This window comes from Sceloporus occidentalis, unplaced genomic scaffold (genome assembly GCF_023333645.1).
Source record: "Sceloporus occidentalis isolate IW3139 unplaced genomic scaffold, rSceOcc1.0.p SCAF_188, whole genome shotgun sequence".
Lineage (NCBI taxonomy): Eukaryota > Metazoa > Chordata > Lepidosauria > Squamata > Phrynosomatidae > Sceloporus > Sceloporus occidentalis.
The window spans coordinates 476,957-498,403 of NW_028317168.1; the positions used below are offsets into that span (position 1 = coordinate 476,957).

Below are 21,447 nucleotides of genomic sequence, written 5' to 3' on the forward strand. Positions count from 1 at the left end.
CATGTCAGGGAGGCAGAGTGGCATATCAGGGAGGCAGAGTGACTGTCAGGAACTGGGTCTATACAGATGACTGTAATGACCCAGAACGGCCAAAGATGAAGTTCAGGAGTTATTGCGCAGTAGCTGAGATGGACAGGGCACTCTCCCAGGTGGGCATCTAGGGTTGTGCAGCCACATACTAGCACCCTGACATAGCAGCGGATGTAGTCAAGAACAAAACAGAACTCCGAGATATCCTGCAGGCACCTTGGAGCAGGCATGAGACATAGCACTAGAATCATGTGCAGGATGCTGCAGGCTGGGAGTATAGAAGCTAAGCAGAGTAACAGCAGAAACATAGCAAGCAAGGGGGACAGAGCGAGCCAGGGGCAGGGAGACCAAGCAAGAAACATAACCAGACAAGACATACATGATACAGGGCACAACAAAGGACAGGGAACAAGGACCACAAAGGATAGAGTGAGGAGCCGGGATCCTGAGACGCTTCTCCTTTAAGTAAGGATAGGATATCTTAACTGGAACATGGGGAGAGGAGAGAGGAACCGAGATCCTCAGATGATTCGGGGAAAAGAGGGCAAAGGAACATATGAGACAGACACACATGAATACAGGAACTAGCCTAGGACTATAGGATAACAATTGGAGATTCCGTCACATCATATGGCCATAGTATGCTTAGCCCACCACTACACCGAAGTACTCCAATATTCGGTGGATCCTAGCACCAAACCCTGCTGTTACAGGGTCACCCTACCCATGGCTGGGTACCCCTGTTTGAGGGCTGAGGAATCACCAGTCAGTCCCTCATATGGATAGCTCCTGCTATCCATGGAGCAGTCAGACCAGCATTCATAGCAAAACAAAAACTCTTATTTACAAACACACAGAACTTATATATAACCTCAATTTAATGTGCACCGAACCCAACCCCCAATCCCATCACCCACATCCCATCACAAATACCATCAGTATACAGGCAATGTATCAGGTGAGGGGATTAAGGAATACAATGGGTTTCCCCCACCTGTGTTATCCCCCACCTGTGTTATCCCCCCTGCAGTACGGGTGCCATCTGGGCAAACAGGGCTGTGCTGGCTAATTAAGAGACCCAGCCAGGTTACCCGATTGTCTCTTTGAATGGCTGGAGCTGCAGCCACATTCGGTCTCTGGGGTTGGTTATAAGATAAAACACTTCATAAAATATTACCGGGTCACGGTATCACGAACTGGACACAAAAGCGCTCCATGACCCGGCTAAACTTCACATGAACATGTGAGCCAGCTAGCCTGGCCCTATCACACCTGCCTACTGAATTAATAAACTGAAACTAAACATTGAACATAAAGACAGAATCAAGAAGGACATACCTTTAGACTGCAGACTAAGACAAACATAACAAATGGGTGGGGCACACCTTATAAAGGAAACCAAGCAGAAGCAAAGAGCAAAATTGGAATCAAGGAATCAGAAGCACAGAACAGAGCATATGGAAATCCAGAAATGGATTACAACAAAGGGGAAACTCTAGAGAGACGGGGGGGGGGACAAGAGAGAAGCAGCTCTGCAGCCTGACAGTGGCATATAGGGGTGCATAAGGCATATCTGGGGGGCAGATATACATAACTGGGGTTGTGGCAAATACAAGGAAATAAAAACAACAATTTTTTTTTTCTCAATCATAGTTTAAATAATTTTTCATTAAATATGAAAACATTTTTTACATGTGAATGAGTATTTACTAGTAAACCTTTTTTCCTATAGGTAGTCTTATATTCAGTTTTTTTCTTTTTTTCCTAAATTAATATTAAAATTTTGGGGGGTCGTCTAACAAAATCCTGGGTATAGCTGACCTGACACAAAGGCATCTTAGATTGCAAGGGGTAGGAGAAAAACCAAAGTCCTTTTGCAGAGTACATAAATACCTTCTTAATGAGGAAACCTTATGACAAGCCAGATCTCAATAGGCCTTTACTGAAGACAATGCCATTATACACATCCTGCCTGATGTACCACGGATCACCCTATAGTCCAGTAGAGCACTGTGTCCCCTGGCAAATATTGTCCACAAGACAAATATTAGATACCATTGGGGCTTCCCCTTCAGTTTCATGGCATAGAAAAGATGTGATGGCACAACTGAGAATCCTAGAGGATCTCCATTCTTTTGAGGCTGACACATGCCAGTTAAGACAACATACATAACCAGTGTGAAGTACTGAGACTATGGGCCTAGAATCATCAAATTTCATCGGAGTGAATCACATGACAAGAATGAAAACGGTTTACCTACAAATCCCAAGGCCGGACTGTGACAGGGCCAAGCTAGCTGGCTCATATTTTCATGTGAAGTGTAGCCGGGTCATGGAGCACTTTTGTGTCCAGTTCGTGATACCGTGACCCGGTAATATTTTATAAGGCATTTTATTTTGTAATCGGCCCACAGACTGAATGTGGCTGCAGCCCTTCAAAGAGACAATCCTGTAACCTGGTTGGAGCTCTATATCGGCCAGCACAGCTCTGTTTGCCCAGACAGCACCCGTACTACAGGGGGGATAACACAAGTGGGGAAAACCATTGTATCCCTTATCCCCTCACCTGATACATTGCCTGTATACTGAGGGGATTTGTGATGGGATGTGGGTGATGGGATTGGGTGTTGGGTTCGGTGCGCATTGAATTGAGGTTATATATAAGTTCTGTGTGAAATAAAAGAGTTCTTGCTTTACTACGAATGGTGGTCTGACTGATCCGTGGGTAGCAGGAGCTATCCGTATGAGGGACTGACTGGTGATTCCTCAGCCCTCAAACAGGGGTACCCAGCCTTGGGAACGGTGACCCTGTAACACGGACGGTCATTGTTAATTTAATCTGCTTTCAAAGAGTGAACCCACACCACCAACCTAGTGGTCCTACTGAGCACATGCAGCAGTAAGTATATGCTCAGTTATTTGTACTTGTAAGACTAGTTTAACCCATAAAGTCAAAGAGACTCGAGCTCTCCTTGCAATAGACATGGTTATATGTTCAAAGTAGTACTCTTAATATCAGTCTTATGTACAATTGCTGTCTGTGTTGAACATGTTTCAGATCTTAGAGGCTATATTGTGCATTGTCCCATTTCTATCTCACATACAGTTATAGTCTTGAATGCCTTGAGTTTCTTTGTGGATTAAGGTACTTACCTGAGCATTGGTGGGTGTTCTTTGGAAGTGCTTGCTGCAGATTTCATACTTTGGTTCAATCAATGCCCTCCTATCAAAGCCCAGATATTTTTATTTTCACTTCTACTTACCATTCTATTTTATTTTACATATAGTAAGCAATGCAGTTCTGCTTTTTAACTAGATAAAGTTTCTGAGTCCAGCTTGACATGACGTTACTGTTCCCCCTGCACTAAATGCCGTTAGATATATTTTGCCGACCTTGACGATTTCTGCCGCTAGTTGGTAAGAGATTTGTAGAGCAGGCACTCTTAGTGTTGTGCTCTGAACACACACACACTTACACTTAACACTATAACTTTCTCCTTCCACATAAATCACCTGACATCTCACACCTGGACAACATGACGCCGACGCAGACGGACATACCTGAGAATCCTTCAGAGCTTCAGAGATCTAAATTTGATGTTGTCTTCATCCAAGAAACACATTTTTAGAGGCCAAGGCACCCTTGTTTCACAATCCACGATACAATAGACCAGGGGCGTCCAACGTGCGGCCCTCCAGCTGCTGCAGGACTACATCTCCCATACTCCTCAGCCAGCCCCTTAGCTGAAAGAGCATTATGGGAGATGTAGTCCTGCAGCAGCTGGAGGGCCGCACGTTGGACGCCCCTGCAATAGACCATACTTTGCAAATTCCCCAAATGGGAAAACAAATGGGAAAAAGGGGTGGAGATTCTTTTTGCCTCCTCCTTCCCCATAAGGTCCCCCGATTCTCTCCGGTACTCAGGGCAGATGTGTATTTGTAAAGGGCCACATTGCAATTGTCAGTATAATTTTTGTGAATTTATAATACACCTAATGTAAAGCAGGACACCCTTCTGAGTAAAACTTTGAGGAGATAGGATGACTTTTCTGAGGGTGATCTAAGTCAGATACATCATTGGGGATGTCCTCTTTTCAACAATACATCCTGAGGTGGGCTAAAAATATTATTCGATTCAGGACTCTACGATTGCTCCTATCACTTGGTCAGATTATTGCCCAATTTCCATAGACCTAAGATTACCCATGAACTGTCCCAGACAATGGGGTTGGAGATTAAATTATACTCTCCTTCTGATTGTAAACATTTGGGAACAGATAGGGGAAACTTTGCTAACTTATTTTAGGGAGAATTCAGTAGGTGACTTGGCCTTGCCCATGGTTTGGGAGGCCCACAAATGTGTAACACGTGGGCACTTCATAAAAATTGGCACCAGCAAGAATAGAAAATGAGTGGAAGAAATAGACGCATTAATGTGTGGATGAATTGTGTGAATGAGTGAGAGAATCAATGATTGTGTGAATGAAAGTGAATTAGTGAGTGACTGTAAAAGTGTTTGTGTGAATCATAGGTGTATAATTGATTTGTAAAAAAGGCAAAGATGGTATAAGCAGGGTGTTTAACCCCTTAAGGACCAGGCTGTGTTTTACCTTTTGTACCATTGGGACCGAGGCTGTTTTAACACTTTTGTGGTGTTCGTGTTTAGATGTAATTTTCTCCTCACTCATTTAGTGAACCTACACAAATTATATGTTGTTTTTTTCAGGACAAGAAGGGCTTTCTTCAGATACCATTGTTTTAATCATATTATCTAATTTCCCATAAAAAAATAAAACCACATTTTCTGACTTTTACCCCAAAAATCTTTTACTCATCCAAAACTAAATATATTCTACTATTTGTCCTGAGTTTTGAAATACCCAATGTTTTTATGTTTTTTTTATTTTTTTCTGCACGTTATGGAGCATTAAGTACAAGTAGCGTTTTGCTATTTCAAAACCATTTTTTCCAAATCTGGTAATTCTTCCCCCCATGTGCCATTTCGGGTATCTTTGAAGCCGGCCAATGCAATTTACCCCATCAAATCATATATTTTTGAAAACTAGACACCCCAAGGTATTTCAAATGCTAGAATTTTAACTCTTTCCATGCACTAATTCTACAAACTTTGTGGTAGTAATTTATTTTGTGTTTTTTATCGCTAAAATTGCTCTTCAGGTATGGATTTACAGCTCCTGGTATACATCACTTTCAAACAACACCCCAATATGTGTTCAGCAACATCTCCCCAGTACAGTCATACCCCCCATGCATGGTTTGTCGGGTTGTTTGGGAGGTAAAATGCCACATTTAGGAAGTGCACATTTTTTGAAAGCCGGCTAATTCGATTTACCCCATCATACCATATATTTTTCAAAACTAGACACCCCAAGGTATTTCAAATGCTAGTATTTTAACCCTTTCCATGCATGAGATTCTACCACCAGCCTTTGCCACACTTTGTGGTAGTATTTTTTTACACATTTATAGCTCCAGGTATACGTCACTATCAAACAACGCCCTAATATGTGTTCAGGAACATCTCCCGAGTACAGTCATACCCCACATGTATGGGTTTGTCTGGTGTTTGGGGTTAAAATGCCACATTTTGGAAGTGCACTTTTTTTCCCCCATTTCGGTCAGTCTGTGCCTATGCCCTATCTTTGAGCCCTGCCACTCCAATTTACCCCATCAAGCCATTCATTTTTTTAAATTAGACACCCCTTGGGTATTTGAAATGTTTTTATTTAAATTTTTCAATGTCAGGATTTTTTGGAAGCTACAGCGCTAATTTTAGCACTTGCTCATAATAATAAACTTTATTTTTTTATTTTATTTATTTTATTCTTTTTGGACTTTTTTTTGTACATTTTGCTGGAACTGGATAGTTCCTCTGATGCATAATAATTTTTTAATGTTACCATGTTTTTTTTAACCTTTTTCTTTTTTTCCTTTTTTTTTTTAAAATATTTTACTAATCACATAGTGATTAGAAAGCTGGGCTCCATTGACTTGTATGGTTGAATGCAGTACCTGTATTCAACCCACAAGTGGAGCCAGAGTTCTCTAGAGGGTCTGGAGACCATCTAGTGAACTTTTTCAACTTTATTTTTTTTTTTTACCGGGCGGCCGCCATCTTGCGGATGGCGAAGATCACTGGCAGTGATCACAGCCCGTCCTGGGGTAAGTGTTTGGTGTTGCTGAATGCCTCCTGATCGAGGCATTCCAGCGACACCATTGAAATTTAGGAGGTGATCGTTGATTGCCTCCTAAACGCTTTTAAAACGGGCGTCCGCCACCATACAATGTATGGCGGATGTTGACGCCCCGGGGAGGGGCCAGACATGGCCCATGATGCCGATCTCGGTGTTGCTGAATGCCTCGACATCGAGGCATTACAGCAACACCGTTTAAGCTTATAAAGTGATCGTTGATCACTTTCTAAGCTTGTTTAAGTCTAATTTGGATGCTGCTCAGGTTCTATGTGGAAAATATAGAGACTGGAATGCCACGTGAAATAGAAATCAATAACGGTAATACTCCCCAAATGAAAAGCAGCAGCCAGCAGTTTTTTATGTCCATTACTATATTCTGTATGTTAATAAGTATGTACAATTTCTGAGGTCAGCAGTTATGTATATGTTTTTATTTATTTTTATCTGTATATTTTTGAAAGATCCTTCTATCTATCTGATATATTGTAGTGTATCTAAATTTCATTTCTAAGTATATTCCACTACATAAATATCTCAGGCTCACATATTAGACAGAAAGAAAGGAATCCAGAAACAATGAATATGTTGTAGATGTTTTATTCATTCATTTATTATTATCATGCCCTTCGGGCATATTCCGGGAACATATAGCGATTGTTGATATGTAGAAGGAGATGTGGACGGGAGCTTTGATGCGTAACGCCGTTTGGACGGTCTTGAAACACTTCTCTGACAGCATTAACAAGAGACACGCCCCCCCTCTTCTTTTTTTCCGGACGGCAGTGATAAGATTCACGGTCCGTTCGGCAACACCTTCCGGACAGCAATAAACACGCCCCGTATGACAGACGAGGCGCGGCAAATGACAGAGGGCGTTGACGTCCAGCCTCCTACACGCAACAGCGTGATTACGTACCCGGAAGTCTTTTAAATATAAACGGAACGCGGACTACACATGGAACAATATTTTCTGCGTTTTTGAGTGACTTTTTCTCCTGAGGAAGCCGGCGTACCACCGGCGAAACGCGTTGAGAGAGACAGCAGAAGCAGATAACTACACCGGAATAGAGGCTGATTTTGATCTTACCATCCTGATATCTGTTTGCACTCTATTAGTTTAGTAGTGCCTCGTCAAATTGTGAGTGCATTTTTTTTGCCTTACTTGAACCATCTTACCACAGATATATTGCACTATTGCCGGTCTGTTTATATATTTTAGTGATTTTAGAAGAAGTTAAAGGACCTTTTTTTCACTGACACCTTGATGAGCCTGATTTAACCAGCCCGTTTGTGAGTTGATAAGCTATCATAGCAATATACCCATTGTGTGTACATATTACACTATTGTTTTGTATTCTTTTCTCCACATGTTTATGCGCGCCATGTTGTACCGTCTACAGGTTCTATGTGGGCAATGTGGACGCCAGGGCTGGCTTTGGAGTGTGCAACCTGTGATAAATCTGTGATTTATCTATGCCTGTAATGCTGTTTGTTATTCTGGAATTTGCCCTACGGGCTTGGGGAGGCGTGTCCTGAAAACGGCTGATGGCATCGGATGGATTAGGACTCTTGGTGCACGTGGTACACTAACCGCCTATCGGGCCCAAAAGGTTTGTTAGCTGGTGGGGGTCATTTAATTATGCGGTTTTAATGTGATTTAACTGGTTCATGTTCTGCTGGTCAATAAAGCTGTGGCCTATGCCCTACCCTCAACTATTGTGTCTCGTCTCTTATTTTGGGTATTGGGTGGGTATTTTCTTCGCGCTATAGGCCTAAGCAGTCATGGAAATTAAGAAATGTTGTGCCCATTCACATGTAAGGCAAGAAGGAGGAATCAGGCAACTATAGGCCAGAAAGACTTACATCACCAGTAGGGAAATTAATGGAAACTTTGTTAAACCCTTAATGACCAATGAGGTGCCTTGCACATCATGGCATTAAGCAAGCTTAGAAAGCAATCAAAAGTCGCTTTGATTTAACGGTGTTGCTGTAAAAAATAAATAAAAGAAAAAATAAAAATAGTAAAAAAATAAATAAAAATATGGTAACGTAAAAATAATTATCCAGTGATGTCACTATCAGGGGAACCATCCCGTTCCAACAAAATGTAAAAAAAATCCAAAAATATAAGAAAATTAAAAAAAGTTTATTTTTTTGGGCTACAGTAAAATTAGCACTAATCTTCCAAAAATCTTGGCATGGAAATAATTAAAACACTAGCATTGCTATTAGAACACAACTGGCTGCTGCTTCAGCAAAAAAATAAGGCATTTTTGAGTTGGAGATTTAGAGTGTAGAGGGAAAGGTGTCTCGAAAGTATGATTTTTCTATTTGCTAATGGGGAAGTTCAAGTAACTGTGGTTTGATGCCATCCCAGCAGTTGTTAAAATGTTCAAACATTTACCCAGGAAGCTGTAAAGTGACCTTCCAAAATTCTGAAATAGCAATACTTATATTATTTCAGAATAGAGAACACGAGGAACAAAATTGAATTTGTTCACTGAAGCTCAAAGAGCTTGGGAATTATTAAACTAAAACCAATGTAATAACTAAACTTAAATTAAATAAAAACACAAATTTAAAATAAACTTACCTTACATACTATGCAGCCACTGATACACACTCCTTTACTTTTGTGACACGTGAGCGTGGTACGGGATGGCTGAAGGATCAGCTAACAGCGGGGAAGACTTTGAGGGAGTTGGGGTGACCGGGAGGTGAACAAGACAGAAGCACAGCAGCAGGTCTTGTTCCACTTGGGAACGCTGTTATGAAGGGTTTGTTAGGAGGCTTAAGAAATTTGCTGGAGTAATAAGAGAAGGGAACTCGTGGGGGTTCTGGTGTTAGTCAAGTAGGGTTCCTCCAGCGGGATAGTGAGGCGGTTGCTACTGCAAGACATAAGCTTGTTATTTCTTTCCAAGATGTTGTATTGAATAAGTTATTTAAGGAAGTTTTGATGGGCAGGATGGTGAGTCTGTCTGACCTGCGTCACCTTGACAATCTAAGGCTATCGCTTCTTGGAGTCATACCAAAGAAGGAGATAGGCAAGTATCACTTAATCCATTACCTATAATACCCCAAAAGGTTGTCTGTGAATGACAATATTGATAGTGAATTGTGCTCTGTCTCTTACACATTATTCGGCCAGGCAGTCGAGTTGGTTAAGAAGTCAGGGTCGAATGCCCTTATGGTTAAAGCGGACATTGAATCCACTTTCCATTTGTTGCCAATTCATCGTGGTTATCATCATTTGCTTGGTTGTTTCTTTGATGGACGATGCTTTGTTGACTTGTATTTGCCTATGGGATGTGCCATCTTTTGCTCTTATTTTGAAACATGTAGCTCCTTTATCGAGCGAGTGGTTAAGGACAAAGCAGGATATCAGTCCATGGTACATTATTTGGATGATGTCGGTCCAACAGATTCGTGTCACTTGAGTTTGTAACAGAGTTATTAGGCATGCCGCTGGTAACAGGCACAAAGGAAGGGTCTGACCACTTGCTTAAGCTTCTTGGGCGTTGAAACCAATTCGAATAAGGGTGAGTATAGACCCCCCAGGATAAATTGCTAGTGCTGAGGCAGGTTGTGAGGGCGGTTAGAAGGGGTTATAAAGGTTACTTTGCTTTAGTTATTCTGTTGTTATTCTGTTGTCAGCATCGTCATTGCAGTAGTTCATTTGCTGTGTAAATTTTTTTACTTTGCACTTCCATTAATCTGGTGTTTAAGACCAAGCGTGTTCTGGGGTTTTTGAATGTTATAGTGGATCCCCTATTTCATTTCGAGTGATCTCACTTCCAGGAGGCGGCACCGGGGGCCTGGGAAGTGGGTCACGTGTGTCTGAAAGAGATATGGCAGCTAAGGACTATCTGCTTGCAAGACGGGTAAGATCCTCCCTGGTTTCCTGTAACTTGGGTAGCCTATGGTAAGGTCTGGGAGGAATAGGATAGGATGGTGGTAAGTGTTGGTTCGGTCTCGTCGGTAGCTGAGCAATTGGATATACTTCCTTTCTTTTGTTTTATTTGGTTTCCACATTTGGCTAATTCATCAGTGCCACATTTTTTAATGAAACAATGGCTGGGCTGATCACACAAAGCATGCATTGAAGTGATTTTGAAAAAGGGGAGAAGGCTTTTGTCTGTTTAAGTTTTGTTGTTGGGAGTTTTATATGAGGTTTGTTACTCACCTTATGAGGCAATGTTGTTTGGCATTAGTTTTGGACTTTTTCATTGCTTTCAGAATTGGGTAATTAGTGAACAACATCCGGAAAAGAAAAGGGGGGAATCCAGCAGTCAAATGTGGTGGTTAGTGAGAGCATGGTCTCCATTCGTTTACACCGTTCCAAAACAGATGTTTTTGGTAGAAGTTGTGATGTCATACTTTACCCATGGCATAGGTTAGGTCTCTATCCAGTGCAAGGTTTCATCGAATTTTTGCACCACAGATGACCAGCTTCCTTTTAACACAAGGTGATGCTCTATCACAATTTCACTTTTTCAGAGTATTTATAGAAGGTGTGCGTTGGACTTGCATCAGTTTGGCACCCGTTCTTTCAGGATTAGGGCTGGCACAGAGGCAGCCCGCTTAGGTTTTGGGGATGACCTTGTAAAGAATATGGGAAGCTTGCTTGTAGCTCAGAACCTGTGTGGTGTAGGGTGTCTTGGTATGCTCTTACAACAGGTCTTTGGAACAAGTTGTTAGCACTTTATAAATTGTGGGGGGTGTTAATGTTTATAAGGTTTATAATCTGGGAGGGGCAAAGTCTGGAGCCTATTTAATCCCCTACCCCCTCTCTTAGTTAATGACAATTGTTTTGTTTGGATGCTACTTACCTTTGGAGCAGTGCCTATTTACCGTAGTTTGCCTAATCGCCCACATGTCTCACCTTTGCTTGTGCGAATTCTGAGCCATCTTACCGCTATTTGTTTCTCTTCTGGGTCTCCCACGTGACTGCTCGAGTAATTGAGGTAAGCCGACAAACGCCAGTTTGTCCGCTGATTATTGTGGCTCCTTTTATGTCTATGCCTGCTAGTTAGGCGCCATGGGTTCCCCCCGGTGCTTCCCTCCTGGCCAGGCCAGGACTGGGACAAAAAATAGGCCCGGGCATTTAAGCCTGAGCAGCCCATTTTTATTTATTTATTTATTGTTAAAGCCCACCCTTCATGTACCATCTTTGCATTTACTCATTCACACAAATCATTAACACATTCATTAATGCAGTCTCACAAATCATTCAAGCAATTCATGCACACATGAATTCATTAATTGTTATACACATTCACACAATTCATCCACACATTTATTCATTCATTCTCATACGCATTCACACTACCCCCTCTCCCCATCTTATCTGCCCCTTCTCACTATGTACCCCCTTTTCACTATGTACCCCCTCTCACTATCTAACCCCCCTCTGCCCCTTCTCACTGCACCCCCCTCCCTCACCCTACTTACCTTGTTGCTGGAGCAAGCAGCAACTGCGACCGGGCCCGCGGCAGGGCCGGATTAATTTAGGGGCTGATGAAGCTGCAGCTCAAGGCCCCTACCTTAAAATAGGCCCAGTCAGGACCGGACTGGGCCTATTTTAAGGTAGGGGCCTGGAACTGCAGCTCCATCAGCCCCTAAATCAATCCAGCCCTGCTGCGGCCCGGCCCACCGGGCAAATGCCCGGTGTGCCCGATGGCCAGTCCGGGCCTGCTCCCGGCTATCAAGCCCTCAGCCCGCCCTCCAATTTCATGCAGAGGCCCAGCCTCATAGTATCATCGGTCCCGAGCCAGCTCTTACACCTCATCTAGTGCTGAGCATGGCCATTCCTTTCATACATCAGGCCATGTTTTATCGTCTAGCACTCAGCTGCTTCAAACAGGACAATAAGCTACCGGTTGCCATATTGTATACAACGGCTATAGAATCAAGCACAATGAAGCATGGTTGTGACTTAATCTGCTAATTATAATGCTGCAGATAAGTGTTTAAACTGTGTTTGCCACATGTAACTGTCTGTCAATCTATTAAAGTCAGTAATCTATTTGTATGTGTCTGGTCCAAGTGATGAGGCTGCTTTAAGATCGATGCCTGTTTATACTCACCCCATTCTGTAACAAGCACTTACTATGTTTAATGGCATCACTGTATATTTCCAGCCTGTAGCTTTAAGTGCAGCTGTCAGAAATTAGGTTTTGCTGAGTGCTTGAGACAGGTGATCAGCAGAGCAACTTTTAAGTTGTTTACACTTCTAGTGGCTTTATTAAAGTAAAGTAATTTATTGTCTCAGAGGCTGTTGGCTTAGGTTTCTCGGGTGTTTTCATTAAAGATGTAGTATTCCATCATTATTGCCTTAAAATCTGTTCGGTAAGTGTTGCCGCCAACGTTTTGTGGCAGCATGCCTGTTTGGTGCCACCACTTAGCCTATCGTGTGCAAGGTGTATATTTACCAACACATCATGTTCCGTAATTTTGTCAACACCTCTTACACATTACTGTAGATTAGACAAGCACGGTTAGGGTCATGACCTGTCAAGTCTATGGGTCCGTACAAGCTGAGGCATTGTTATTATCAGGGCATTCCTTTCGTATTGGCGCCGCCTCCACTGCATCTAGGAATGAGGTTCCTGCTCATGTCATCAAGAACCTGGGTAGGTGGAACTCTGAGTGTTATGCTAGAAACATTCCAGGTCCACAGAAGGAAATGGCTATTGCATTTTCTAAACTTGCTGAGTGATTACTCCTGTTGTTTTGCGGTCTTGAATAAAAGTTTTATTTTTGGCCTCTTTTTGCCCTCCATATACAAGTGATAGGCTATGTAATTGGCTGAATTTGTGGGCGGAGTCAGAGGCTTATTAAACCCTCTCCCTCTCAGTTGATGATGATTGTTTCCTTTTTTCTACCCTCGCACTCCTCTTTCTAATTACTCATAACCAGGCCCGGACTGGCCATCGGGCACACCGGGTATTTGCCCGGTGGGCCGGGCCGGAGCAGCCAGGGCCGAATTGACTTAGGGGCTAATGGAGCTGCAGCTCCAGGCCCCTACCTTAAAATAGGCCCAGTCAGGACCGGACTGACTGGGCCTATGCGGTCGTCCTTAACGCAGGGCAAAAGGGGCACCTGCCCCTTAAGCCTGCAGCAACTACGACCGGGCCCGCTACTTACCGGCAGACGCGCGCGGGCAGTGTTCCTTCCACGGCCAGGGGGACGCAGGAATCCAACAGAGCCATGTGACGTACGTGACGTACGTCACATGACCCTGCTGTGCGTCTGCTTCCCCTGTGCAGATCCGTGGAAGTCTGCGAGCGGCGCGTGCATCATCAGGTCAGGTAAGGGGGTGAGGGAGGCTGTATGGTGTATGTGAGATTGGATGAAAGAGTGAATTAATGAGTATCTGTGAAGGAGTGAGTGAATGAATGTTTGTGAATGAGTATATGTAAATCAGTATCTGAATGAGGAAATTAATGAGTATCTGAATGAGGGAATTAATGAGTATCAATGTATGAATGAATATCTGAATGAGTGAATGATTATCTGTGAATTAGTGAATAAATATTTGTGAACAAGTGAATGAATATGTGTGTGTGTGATAGCATGGATGTGTAAGGGGGGGCAAAGATGCCACAGACAGGCTGTTATGGTGGCAAAGTTGCCACAGGCAGGCTGTTTTGGTGGCAAAGTTGCCACAGGCAGGCTGTTTTGGTGGCAAAGTTGCCACAGGCAGGCTGTTTTGGTGACAAAGTTGCCACAGGCAGGCTGTTTTGGTGGCAAAGTTGCCACAGGCAGGCTGTTTTGGTGGCAAAGTTGCCACAGGCAGGCTGTTTTGGTGGCAAAGTTGCCACAGGCAGGCTGTTATGGGGGCAAAGATGAGTGAAACCGTCTGTGGAAACCCTCCGGATGCGGGTGTCAGTGTGGCAAAGCCTGTCCTGGTGTTTGTGGTTGGGTCTCAGTGTGGCAGAGCCTGTCCTGTTGTGTGTGTGTTTGGGTGTCGGTGTGGCAGAGCCTGTCCTGGTGTGTGTGTATGTGTGTGTGTCGGTGTGGCAGAGCCTGTCCTGGTGGGTGTGTGGGTGTTGGTGTGGCAGAGCCTGTCCTGGTGTGTGTTTGTGTATGGGTGTTGGTGTGACAGAGCCTGTCCTGTTGTGTGTGTGTGTGTTTGGGTGTAGGTGTGACAGAGCCTGTCCTGGTGTGTGTGTGTTTGGGTGTCGGTGTGCCTATCCAGAGCCTGTCCTGGTGTGTGTGTCTGGGTGTCAGTGTGGCAGAGCCTGTCCTGATGTGTGTGTCTGGGTGTCAGTGTGGCAGAGCCTGTCCTGATGTGTGTGTTCGGGTGTCAGTGTGGCAGAGCCTGTCCTAGTGTGTGTGCGTGTGTTTGGGTGTTGGTGTGGCAGAGCCTGTCCTGGTGTGTGTACGAACACAGAAAAGAACCACAGCACTCCAATCAGCTTCCAATCCTTAGGTTACTTTACTCAAAGAAAGCAAAAAAAAAAAGCAACATTTCGGCCAAACAGGGTCAAATGGCCCTGTTTGGCCGAAACGTTGCTATTTTTGTTATGCTTTCTGTTTTTGTTTTGCCCTTTTTCCTGCTAGCTCCCAGCTTCCTGGGAGTTGAGTGCTGAAACATTTCTTCTTTCTTTAACTGTCCTGGTGTGTGTGTGTGTGTTTGGATGTCGGTGTGGCAGAGCCTGTCCTGGTGTGTGTGTGTTTGAATGTCGGTGTGGCAGAGCCTGTTCTGGTGTGTGTTTGGGTGTCGGTGTGGCAGAGCCTGTCCTGGTGTGTGTGTCTGGGCGTCGGTGTGGGAAAAGCCTGTCCTGGTGTGTGTGTTTGGTTATCTGTTTCCTTAATTTACAGTGGGAACTATTTCATTTTAACTTATCCAGAGAATTTGTAGTGACTTCAGGGGACAAAACATTCAAGGCCCTGAAATCACCCTGAAATAGTGGAAAAGATAAGGTATTGTGTTATTTACTCTATAATATTTATTTCAAGGATTAGTCACACTAAATTGTGGCCTCAGGCTTCCAATGTTGAATGACCAAGTATTATGTATATGTATGTACATATATGTTTTTTCATAAAAATGGGCTGCTCAGTCTGAAATGCCCGGGCCTTTTTTTTGTCCCAGTCCGGGCCTGCTCATCACTAGGGTATGCCCTCTTTTTGACGTACTGACCATCATGATCTCAGCCCACCTCAGATCATGTCTGTCTTCTTTACATCTGTCTTTTCTATTCTGTCCTCTCCTCGTATTGACTCTGTTTCTCCAGACTGCATACAAAAATAAATAAATAAATATATTGTGACAGAATACCCCTTCACTTTGGTACTCTGTCCGGGAATCTTTACTTACACACAGTCTTCCAGGCTGCAGAGACGGCTCAGACACGAGGAGGGTAAAATAAAAGGCTGGGCCTGTTTTTATTTTTCGTCACAGGCATAACAGAAAATAAATAAATCAAGCACTAACTAATACAAGTTACTCCAACCTAACTGCAGTTGGACGGCTTATCCGTTCCAACAAAACAAAATAACACAATATATGCAATAATTGCAGCAGTCAGTGTTTTTGGCAGCTCTCTCTCATGGAGCCAAAATGATCTCTCTTGCACTGAGACCAGGAGGCTACTTAACTGCCTCTCCTATTAATTAGTGGTACCAGGTGAGTACTAGGAGAGTATCCGATAATCTCCGGAATGGATTCCCACCTGCTGGTCTTCGGCTGCTCATAAACTGTGGAGTGGAACACTGGCCCACCCTACTCTCCAAATGCTCCACCCCAGGGACCCAAAACACACAAATAACAGCAACAGACGTTAATAATTCCAATATTAACAGTGCATCTCCCTGGGGCTAGCAAAACTATTGTAGGTAACCACCCTTCAAAATATAAGGGGATATATACACTCCCTCCATTATCATCCCCTGCTTTCTGTCACAATATATATATATATATATATATATATATATATATATATATAGTACTCATTTTGCTCTTAGTTCACTAACATATTTTCCAGACCTGTTTTTGTCCTGTTCTCTCTTCTGTTACTTCTTTTTTCCCCGTTTTGCCACAGCAGTGAAGCTGAATTGGTAAAGTCATATGGTAGAGTCTGTTCTTGGTTAGGGATAACTACCGTATTGGCTCGAATATAGGCCGCACCCGAATATAGGCAGCACCCTAAAAGTTAGGTGCTTTTTTAAAGAAAAAAAATTCTGCCCCCCCGAGATATGCTGCCACTCTGCCCCCGAGATATGCTGCCACTCTACCCCCGAGATATACTGCCACTCTACCCCCCTGAGATATACTGCCACTCTACCCTCCCCCCGAGATATGCTGCCACTCTACCCACCCCCCGAGATAGCACTCTGTCCCCAAGATGTGTCCCCCCCTGCCAGACTTACCGGTACAGACTCCACGGTGTCTTGCGGGGCCGGCGGGGGACATCTACGCATAACACGTATTCAACTTCCGGTGCCGGCACTTTCGCCGTGGGAAGTGCCGGCAAGGAAGATTAACGTACATCGCACACAATGTGCTTTAACAATCTCCGCAGCTGGTGAACGTCTGCAAGATGCGCTTAGACAAACTCCCGTGCCGGCACTCCCCCTGTGGGAAGTGCTGGCAGGGGAGGCTGTCTGAACTTAACCCTAACCCTGCTGCCTGCCCGGCGCCCAGAACTGCATGTCCCGGGCATTGGGCACTAGACCCCGAAAATAGGCCGCACGCCCACTTTAAAGACTTAAAGTGGGGGGAAAAAGTGCGGCCTATATTCGGGCCAATACGGTAATTGGTTCAAGCGATATGGTAGGGGTATCTTGGTATGCCCAATGGATCTTTGGAACAAGTTGTTGGCACTTTATAAGTTGTGAGGGGTGTTAATGTTTATAACATTTATAATCAGTGGGGTCATTGTCATAGTTTTATCTTTGGGGGAATGTTAATATTGCTCATAGTGTTGGTCAGTTTATTAAAATTGTGGACATATATTTTCCATTTAAAAAGTGTGCGCATGTTTTGGGGACTTTGGGTTTTCATTCATCAAGGTTACATACTACTATGCACCTATCAAGGAACATCAGATCTTCTTTGTCTTCGTGTTTGCTCACAAGAATAAGAAGGTGCATCGTAGGCTTAAATCACTTATTGAAATGAGTTTAAACATTACATGTATTTGTGATAATTCCTACCTTTTAGAAAATAAATATTATTATTTCTCAAGAAATGTGTCCTTAACTACTCAGATAGAGGGTTCCTGAGGACAAGGTATATCATCCAAGCCTATATTTTAAAATGCCTTTACCTCAGTTATTCGGATTATTTTTTTCATTTTCTATTACTAGACTTGTCACAGATGTGTGATTTACCAGTTTACCTGACAAATCCCATGGAAATGTTTAGCAAAAGTGTGAAAGTGAGAAGCAAGTGTGATTTCTCTGTCACTGTTCCTCATCTGCTGCTCCACTATTGCTCCCTATACCCTTCAGAATCAAAATCGAACTTCTGACCCTGACTACAGAGCCCTTAACAACTCTGAACCCCCTTATATTTATACCCTCCTATCCCAATACACCCCTAAGGGCTACCTTTGTTGCTCTAATTACTTGTGTCTCTCTTCTACCATCATTACCTCTTCCCAATCCCACATTCAGGATTTTACCCATGCTGTACCCCTTCTCTAGATTTCCCTTCCCTGTTCCATCAGACTTTCTCTATCATATGCAACCTTTAAAAGCTCTCTGAAAACCCATCTTTTTTGAGAAGCATACAACCTGTCCTCCTAGCACTGTCAGTCATCATCCCAATCAAGCCATCTAAACGATCAACAACCTTAACAGATCATCTGGACCCCATAAACTCACCCTGATCCAAGCAGTCCTCTTCTATAGTTTTAACTCCCCCTCAACCTCTTTGTATTCTCGAAAGAGAATAAACGGCAAAATACATTATTTATATAAAATTTCAATATTTGTTTTTAATTAAACAAGACTAAAACAATTTCCAGAATTTGAAAATGGCTAACAAAATGGGCTATCGTATTCCTTCAGCTGTATTTATTTGTTGTTGTTTTTTTTAATTTAAAGTCTGTGAAAATGTATTTCACGATTGGAGAAATCTGTTGCTGGGGCTTGCAGAACCTAAAAAGGTTAGTGCATAGCTCAAGCAACAAGTGCCAGGCATTCAAATGCACTTTTCTCTCAGCTAGTGGGAGAGGTATGTTCTGAGCTTTTTGCATGCATTCTCTTAATTAAGTTTGAGTGTGGTTGATTACTACTGCATGACCTGATGTGTTGCCTGCTGGGAAATGTAGTTTGATGAGTGAGACCTTGTAGAGCAGGGGTGGGGAAACCTTTTTCTGCCCAGGGCCATTTGGATATTTATAACATAATTTGCAGGCCATACAAAATGATAAGCTTAAAAATTATCCCCACATTCTATATTTATCCCACCAGACAGCCCTCCCTTTAGTATTGATTTATGTGATGCCCCCAGCCAACCCCCCTTGTAAAACTAATACCCCATTGCCCCCCACACCCTTGTGTGTATTGCCCCCAGCCTGCTCCACATTGTATATTTATCCCACAACCCATCCCCCCTTTAGTATTGAGGCCCCCACCTTGCCCCACATTGTGTATTTATGAAACAGCTCCGCAAGTGAAAGACACATCATGCTTCCCTTCACAATCGGAAGGTGTCCATTAGAAAAGCCATTGAGAATGAGAACTACCTTCATCATAAAGAACATTACCAACAAGTTTGTCGGGGATTACATGATGAAAGAGATGCAACTGAGGCTGCCTATATCCACAGAAGAACTGTGGGTAGTTCTCCAAGATATTTGGAACTACCTACCTGCCAAGTGTACTTGAATGATGTTTTGCTAGTGAGTGGAGTTAGCCGCCCGCTATTAGTGAGGGGTGATATTTGTTTAGATGGTGCTCTGGTGAGTGTTAGTTTTTTATTGGTTTTTATTTCTTGTAAATGCACATTTTGACTTACTAATAAACCTGTTTAAAAAGATTTGAACAGTTTGTCATCTGTGACCCTAGAAGACTATGCTAACATTATCACAACTAGTATAGCACTGAAGAGTCTGTGGGTCTTCAAAATGGGGGATGTGCTAAAGACTTTGCTGCAGGCAACCACTGCACAGCAAAAGGCCATTGCTGTACAACAAGAAACCAACAGGATACTAGGTGCACAACTAAGTGAGCAACAGAACATTTCACAGATGCTTCAACAGAAGGTACAAACACTTTATACACTGGATTAAAGAGGTGTATAAATGACACCAAGGGGACAGTAACACAGCCTCTGTAATTAATAAGAGAACATGCTGCTTACTGTTTGAAGATGATAATGTTCTGACGAGGCTACGAGCAGCAGCCACAGTCCAGGGAGAGGATTTGTTGCAACAGCAGGTCGATTCCATGGAGCTGAAAAGGATGAGGACCCACCGGGCATGTCAGCTCAGGTGGCGGCAGAGGAAGAGTGGAAGTGGGATGTCCCATTTTAGCAGTGAAGGTTCCATGGGAGGCCAAGTGTCTGCAGTTGCTTCAGGGAAGGCCTCTTCAGCCACAACTGAGGGCCCTGAGGAAAACCTCATGATGCAGACCCTGGGACACTTGGTGCTCTTTGTTTCAGAGGCAAAGGGGATGAAGAACCCTCTGCTTATCCGGAGCATGAGGTGGAAGTGTTGGGTGAGTCAAGGCCCAGCCAACCTTTTCAAGGAGCAGGACCTGCAGCTGGTAAGATTTGTGTGGCCAGTCAAGGTTCTTGATTAAATGGCATGGTCTTTACAAGATCATGGAGATGTGAAGTAAATTACAAAATAAGTCAACCAGACAGAAGGAAACCAGAACATGTATACCATGTGAATCTTATGAGACCTTGGAAAGAAAGGAAGTTCTATTGTCAGAAATACATAGATTCCCCATTAAACACCAACCAGGCATTTGGTGTTCATATAGGGGAAACTTATTCCGAATAACAAAAACAGGAAGTCATTGAGTTTGTTTCTAGAAACTCTGATGTATTTTCTCCAGTTACAGGGAGAATTAATACTAAGCTGATTGAATTCCTAAAGCCAGAAGGCAGGCTGTAAATTCTGAAGTTTAAAAAAAACACACTGCAAATCATTTAAGAATCCCACAGTGACTGGAATAGTCCAGTTGTATTAGCCCCTAAACCTGATGGTAAAATCTGCTTTTGTAAGTTAAACGATATATCTAAATTTTACACCTATCCCATGCCCAGGGTATATGAATTGGTGGAAACACTGCGTATAGGGGAATCTCTTACAACTTTGGATTTGACCAAAGGGCATTGGCAGGTTCCTCTTATGGGAAGTGTAAAAGAAAAGTCACCCTTTTTCATATCTGAAAGACTTACAATACAAAGTTTTGCCATTTGGCTTGCATGGTGCCCTGGCCATATTACAACGAATGATGGACTGAATTCTAAGACCACTTAAAGAGTATGCTACAGAATACTTGTTTCAGGCCCCCACTAAAAGCTTTCTGTCTGGTTACAGAATGCAGACCGCAACGGCAGTATCTTGCCTGTGACCCCCCCCTCCTTTTTTCTGCTACAGAGATGCCTACACTATTGCCGTGTTCCCAATAGTGTTTAGCAGTATTTCAAAATTCTTGCCTATTTTTTGCAGACCTCAGATTAATTTATCATTTTGCTGATTTTCTGATGCCCCTGACCTTGGCTTTTCTATCGAAAATACACACCTTTTTATGGCAGCATGGGAACGTTTGTTTGTCTACTCTACACATAAATGGAGGGGGAAAATCTGGTGTCATATTGAAGGTACATAGATGAGATGTTCTTTATATGGCAAGATACTGATGTGAGTCTTAAGGAATATTTACAATTTTTAAATAACAATCAATGGGCTATTAAACTTAGTTCTACTTTCAACAAGTCAGACCTTAAGTTTATATTGAGGATTCGGCACTTAAAACTAAAACCTTCTTCAAAACATTAGATGTAAATAGTTTCATCTACTGCTATAGCTGCCATACAGACCTTGACTACGTAATACTCCTAAAAGTCAGTTTTATCATAAAGGTCTGCAGTGTTTATTAGTGAATATAGTGAATATTAGACTTGCGCATTCGTCTTCGGGCGAACATGAAAACGAGCACGAAGAGGCCGTTTTTTTGTTCGTTTCGAAGACACGCCGAAGAGAATACAGTGCCGGCAAAACGTAGGAGAAGA

At 43.1% G+C, this 21,447-nt stretch overlaps 1 protein-coding gene across 1 annotated transcript in view; it reads right to left on the minus strand.

The window, feature by feature from the left end:
• LOC149278453 (thrombospondin-1) overlaps positions 1 to 21,447 on the minus strand; it is a 72,568-nt gene that overhangs the window by 19,445 nt on the left and 31,676 nt on the right. The gene's annotated exons all lie outside the window — the stretch shown is intronic.